The 7,096-nt window shown below is 31.9% G+C and overlaps 1 long non-coding RNA gene across 1 annotated transcript; it reads left to right on the plus strand.

The window, feature by feature from the left end:
• Nucleotides 1-4,226: 4,226 nt before the first annotated feature.
• On the plus strand, nucleotides 4,227-4,814 carry LOC140179692 (uncharacterized). The gene is made up of 2 exons (XR_011873496.1): nucleotides 4,227-4,409; nucleotides 4,526-4,814. It is a non-coding gene; the product is annotated as an uncharacterized lncRNA (long non-coding RNA).
• Nucleotides 4,815-7,096: the final 2,282 nt, after the last annotated feature.

Consider the following 7,096-nt stretch of genomic DNA (forward strand, 5'->3'; position numbering starts at 1 on the left):
TCCGCTACCCAGGAAAAAGGGTCGTTAGGATCCCAAACCCAAACTTCCTCCACAATCTTGTCTTTATCATTGTCAACCTCCTTTTTTCCCTACCCCTAACAGTCATAACCCGTTTCCCTTTCTCTATTTCACAAAACAAAAGGAAAAGCAGTAAAAAATAAGAAAGACCAAGTCAAAGAGTGGCTAACCTTTCTTACTCATCTTCAGCGACACAAATCCAACACTGTAAAAAATTTAACACAAAAAAATCGAAGAAAGAGCTAAGAACTACCCATTACCCCACCACTTCCACTAAGCAAACCCCCAACAAACCCTATCTGTTGATACAAAAGGACGCACCACAAATCAACGGCTTCTATCCAAAACCGCTTCGTTACCTAATAAACATTAAATGTACTTGTCTTTTCCAAAAACACCTTCTCTCTCTTCCAAAACAAAAACCCTTTGAATCCAATTTGCCCGCCAAAAAATATATCAGCCAAACCTTCACGTTTTTCAGAATTCACAATAACCACGTTGAGCTTGGGGGCTTCAACCACTTCCAATTCCGAGCTATACTTCTGAAACTCAACCTGTTATAGCTCAGCTCTTCAAAACAGGTTTAGCTTGGGGGCTATGATCCGTTACCAAAACTAACCTAATAGCTCGGAATCAAACTTCCGCAAATTCCTCTAACCGCACTATCACAAATCCTAACCACCAAAGCACTAAACGAAGACCCCGTCAAAATAGCAGCAAAGATACGAATAACAAATAACAAACCTCACAACAAATCAGTATATATACTAGCAAGCCACTAAGCTAGAGGTACGCAACACATTCAGTTTTACTCTGAATCATTTTACACTCTTACTTATTTGAGCGTTGGAGTCCCTTTGCAAGTGCCCAACATCGCCTCCCAGTAAGCAGACGACGTTCCACCCTTCTGCTCAAAGAAAGCTGGTCTGAGCTCCAATAGGACAAGCTATACCTCGGAGCGTCCAGATCCACGCAGGAACAATATATATTATTAATTGTGTGTGTTGATAAAAATAAAATTATTTATGTGTTTTTATTTAACAATTTAAAATTTTAATATAAGCAATTTCATTATAATATCGTATTAAAAGTTTTATAAACAAAAAACTTACTGTCACAATTATATGCGTTTCAAGTTTAAAATAGAGCATTGCGCTAAGATAAATGTTACATATATATAATGATTTATGTCTTTATTTTATCACATAAATTTTTAGAATAAATAATTTTATGAGAATGTTGTTGTAGCTTGATTTGGAATAAAAATGATTTGTCGTACTAAAATTTACAAAAATAATTTTGTATTTTAGTATTAGTTATGAGTATTAAAAATTTAAAATAAAACAAGTTAGCTTAAAATGTATCCGCCCAAAAAAAAAAAAAACCTTGAACCAAGTAATGAAATCATTACGATGATTTCAAACCGGTCTATCATTGGTTCACTTATACAACCTGGAATTAAAAGGATTCTAATAAAACAAGTTTTTCTTTCTTTGTTTTTTTCTTTTGGGAAAATGTCTAAAAAAGCTTGGCATCGAAATGACATTCCCATTTAAAACATATTTCGAATTTTTAGTTATATATATTAGATTTTTCATTTTTTAAACGTTCAATTCCTATTTTTTCTTTAGACGAGAATATTGGAAATTTAATAGATAGACCACTACTTTTTTGGCCACTTAAAACTAAATGCAACTACCATGGAGAAAAATGAAAAAGAAAAAGGAAAAAGGGACTGTTCAGTTTTGAGATGGAGAAGACAAAATTATTTTAGCAGTGTTTATTCTCTTTTTTGGGTTATGGCTCATGATTGGGGACCGCTTAACACAATGTCAGAAACAAGAAGCATCCAATTTTTATTCCCATGATAATCGTTGACCTAAGCATGGCCATGGCTACGTGGTTAATTATGTTGTAGTAATTAATATTTAATCAATAAACAATTATGATTCTCTCTTCGTAGTTGCGTTTCTCGTTGATATATGATTATGATAAATTTTACTAAATTTTATCATTCATGATTTAGGGCTAAGCTAATGCATGTATTTTCTTTTATTACTACTATAACGGATGATATTATTATTACAACATTAGAAGAACTAGGGTTAAACTAGCGATCTAGGTTAATTAAAATGATGAATGAATATATAATAAGCATCCAAATTGATTTTTAAAGAATTTAATTAATCGGGTATTTAGGTCTTCAATAATTTTTTATTTTTTTAGATGTTCTAAAAAATAATTCTTTTTGAATAAATTGATATTTTTTTTTGTTTTTAATCAAATTTTTAATATCTGTACATGTTGGAGAAATATAATTCTAACATATTTTAGTATAAGATAATTAGATAAAAAATTATTAATAAAAATTAAAATATCTAATTTAAATTTTTTTAAGGACCAACTTGAATATTATTTTAGATATATGTTAATTAAGGCTGGCTCCTATTATATTTCATTAGAAAAATGAAAAAATATTTTTATATATCTTTTTTATCTTTTATTTTTTTTGACAAAATCTTAATTAATTTATCATCCTCCTAATTAATAACTCTTCTTTCCATCTCGGTTATCACTTATCACTATTATAGTATGGATCAAGATCTTTTAAAATGAGAAATTTGATAAAATAATAAAATAAAAAATTAATCACTTTTAAATTAAAATAATAAAATAAAAATTTAATAAGAATTACAAAATTAATAATAATTAATTTTTTATTTTACCAACTTTTTCATTTTAAAAGATCTAAATTCTTATGGCACTAGCCCGAAAAAAAAAACCCATTATTGATTATTTCTTCTGCAACAATTTCAACGAGGAAATTATAATAACATTTTTAGGGAGCAATAAAACAAAAAGTAATTTAAATGGACTTAAAAACACTGATCAATCCACAAAGGGATAAAATGGACGAATCAATAAAAAATTTCCTCTGTAAATATTTAAAATATTAATTTTATTTTCTATTGATTTATTTTAAGCATTATTTAATTTCAACATTTACTACATAAGATTCAGAGTCAAACTATTGGTGATGACTAACTCCCATTAAAACTTCAACAACACGATGCATGGTTAGATAGACATAATCCAGCCAACTGTTTACATTTTTCTAAGAAAACAAAATAACCCATCTGGATCCATAAAAAAAAAAAAGCTTAATAATACTCCTACTAAAGAACATGATTAATGCATTCTTTGACTTAATTTCAACTCTCCATGTCCATATATTAAAAAGTACGTACGTAGCAACAGAATTAATAAGTGGACAGACAATAATGTACCATATAGCAAATAAAAATGCATGCCATGTCTCACTCGTTTGGTTAAATTTCGTAGTTCCTTCAATGACAATCAAATTTATTATTACAACCCAAAAATATCTAATATTTCATTACAATGGTATTAAAATGTTAAAAAGATCATTTTTATTTTTTGGTTACTTTCTCTTAAATACAATACCATGTAAAATAAGTATTACACTAAATAAATAAAAAAATACAGCATTTAGACTTTTTACAATGGTATAGTCTAAGCACAAGAAAGGATTTAAAAAGAACAATATCAAAATCAACAAAATAATAATCAATCAAGAATCATTTGAGAATATAATCCAAGTTGTATAAACTAGGGAGTTAATTTTTTGAAATTATTTTTATTCTAAATTTAAGATTTTAAATTTTAATCCTAAAATTATAAAAAAATTGAATAATAATTTTATGATAAAAAATGAACTAATTAAAAAAAAAATTAATTCACCGTACTTATCAGTAAATTATTCAGCTATCCGCTCAATGAACAGTGAATACAATTAAAGTCAATTTTGTTACCCAGAAAGTCAGAATGAACAGTGTAGTATTAGCAAGACTAAGCGTATTGGTTGTCGTTTCACGCGTCTCTCGTGACCGTGAAACACAATCACCTCCTGCACCAGCACGCACCAGCAACAAGCTCAACCCTTTAAGAAAGAGAAAATAAATAGAGATTCGCGTAAAATATTACCACTTTATTTCTTTTCTTCCTGCTTTTACCACTCATTCGTCTCTTTTCTCTTTATCCTAAAAAAAAACGATAGTAATAGAAATGGAAATATTAATAATAATAATAATTCGAAATTAAATTAAGGTTTTACGCTTTTGATGAAGAGAGGGCACACCATCGCCATCGCTTCCAAGCCAAGCCAATAACAACCTCTCTCTCTCTCTCTCTCTCTCTCTCTCTCTCTCTCTAACTGTCATTGACGGAACACTGTTCCTCAGCTGAAGATTGTTACGCTCTAATTTTTTTTGGCTACACACTGAACTCAACGCGCACTTCTCCGATCTGTGTCTTCTAGCTCGATCTCCCTCCACAATGCGTCCCTGATTCTTTTCCCCTTTCAGTTTCAGGTCAATTCTCTCTCTTCCACTTTTCCGCACCTTTTCCTCTGTTTTAAGCTTTTCCGTTTCTCTCTCTCTCTTGTAATTTTTTTAATGTTGCTTTTTTTGGATTATTTATGTTGTAGATTGTTGAAGGCTTTGAGTGGAGAAGTGAGTGATGGCATCGAAGCAAGGTGTGAAACCGAGGAGATTCGGAGGAGCGAGCAGCACCTCCAAGGGCGCCGCCAATTCGCCTACGTCTTCCACCACGTCGTCGTCTAAGCAGTTTCTAGAAACTTCCGTTGACGGACAGAGCTCCCCTGCTTCTTCCTCCGCTCGAAGCAAGCCGCACGCGTTCTATCCGGAACCTGTGCCGTTGGAGGTACACAGGGCCAAAGAGAATGTCACCGTCACCGTCCGATTTCGTCCTCTTAAGTAAGTCTTTTCTTCTTTTATTTTTTTTATTCTTTTACAATTTTTTTTTTTTTGCTGTGGATGCCTGTTGATTTTGGTTGACGTGTCTGTGCATGGGATAAAAAGTCCGAGGAGATTCGTCAGGAAAAGATTGCTTGGTATGCTGACGGAGAAACCATAGTGCGAAACGAGTATAATCCTCCATAGCTATCATACGTATGTATGTCATATCCAAAATGACATCATGAATGAAACTTTTCTTGCATTTTATTGAGTGAAAATATATATATTATAGTAGAGCCATAATGTAGCATTGTGAAAATATTCCTAAACATCACCTAATACTAATAACAAATAGATATTTTCAATATCTTAGTTTAAAACTATCAGTTTTCCCTCATGTATATTAGGACATTATGATGTAATCATTTTCTCTTATGAGTATGATGCTTCTAGGTTCTTAGTTACATTGAAGGTATTGAACATCTTTAGTCTTTATAATAATTGTTCCTGAGATTGAAATCTTATGTTTAGGTGGGGAAAAGAAGGGGGAATGAATGGCTTAGAGATCATTTTTAGAATCCAAGCATTAGCACCAAAATGTAGGGAGCATAGAGTGACATTTCCCTTGCTATTGTTCTCTTCTACAAATTAATCGTCAGAAAGTATTTTAAGTTTGAGGACACAGGCACGGGTCACCAAATCCATCAAAAGCGAGTTTCCCTCATCAAGTTAGCTTGGTGCTGAACAATTTCCAAATAAATGTGCAGCTGTTTTTGAAAGACTTGGCCAGACAAATTCAAACACTCAAACAGTTTCTGAGGATGGAAAGTTTTAATATGGATTTGATAATGAGTGAGAAATTGGAATAAGAATCCTAAGTAAAAGCTAAAGAGGACCCCAGTTCAAAAGTTTCTTTTGGAGTCATAGCTATCTTTTAAGTCAGATTAGGACAAGGTATCTTTGTTTCTTTTCTCCCAATGCTCACAAGATTGGTAATGCTATTTGAAGAAGATTATTGTATTCACAAAACTTTCATTATCCTATTACATAGAAAAGGGTAAATATCATGCAACGTGTATTCACCTCAAACCTAATAGGTTTATCAAGTGCATATCTTCTCAATAAATAGTATTGTGTGCCCCTCTCTCTCATTAGTCATAGTTGTTTTTAAAATTATTAACGCTGTTTTTGTTTTCTTGCTTCTAGATCGTGTCTTTGGTCCCACGACCACAACTCGTCATGTTTATGATGTTGCTTCTCAGCATGTTGTTAGTGGTGCTATGGAGGGCATCAACGGTAATCACATATTGAACTTACTACATATTTATTCAGCAAGGTCAAGTAATAGAATTTACTGTTGTTTGATTGGACCATTCCCCTAAATATATAAATCACATTTGTATGCATATTGGAAATGATATTTAGTAATGTCAACTAATTAGGTAAGGGACGTAATAATATGACTTAGTGTTTTGGGCTTCTGGCCGATCAACTCTAACATGTATAGTAATACTATTGTTCATTTAGATTTTAGAATTAAATTGTTATCTTGAATTTGGTAGATACATAAGATTTAATAGCGATGGATTCATATTTAAACATATCCCAAATTTTCTTATTAAACATGGTGCAATCACACATAATGAAGATTTTTAAGAAAGATTTCTGAAGGACTGCCATCCTTCATAGTCTGTAAGAATTTGAATTCTTTTTATCCATTTGTCATGAAGCCATAGTATGTGCAATTGTTGGCACATAAACTTGCAAACCATAAGTTTGCTTAGGATGGGAGTCTGATCATGATGTTAACTTGATACTAATAATTGGTTGAGGCTAAACATCTTAGCAATCAGTTTGCATAATGTTATTACCCTTTTTTGAAATAATCACTAGGTTCAGGACTTTGCCAAATTCACGTGCATGAAATTTAAGCAGCTTAGTTATTATGTCCATGAAAATTATTTTGAGTCTCTGCCATCAACATTTATTTTTGGGTGATAGTCATGCAATTTCGTTGTTGCGTAAAACTATTTATTTTTTTAGCTCATCCTCCTCGAGGTTAACCAGCAATCATTCCAATTGGAAGTCACTAGGCATGGGAACTTATGTGTTGCAGAAACCTATTCATTTTCATTTTCATGTGCTAACCTCTTTGGTTTTCTTAACAGGTACAATATTGCATATGGGGTAACAAGCAGTGGGAAGACTCATACAATGCATGTGAGACTGCCCCTGTTTTCTACCACCATCTTTTTTATTTATTTTGTTGATCTGAATGCTTTTGATACTTTCTTCCATGT

This window comes from Arachis hypogaea, chromosome 16 (assembly GCF_003086295.3).
Source record: "Arachis hypogaea cultivar Tifrunner chromosome 16, arahy.Tifrunner.gnm2.J5K5, whole genome shotgun sequence".
Taxonomy (NCBI): Eukaryota; Viridiplantae; Streptophyta; class Magnoliopsida; order Fabales; family Fabaceae; genus Arachis; species Arachis hypogaea.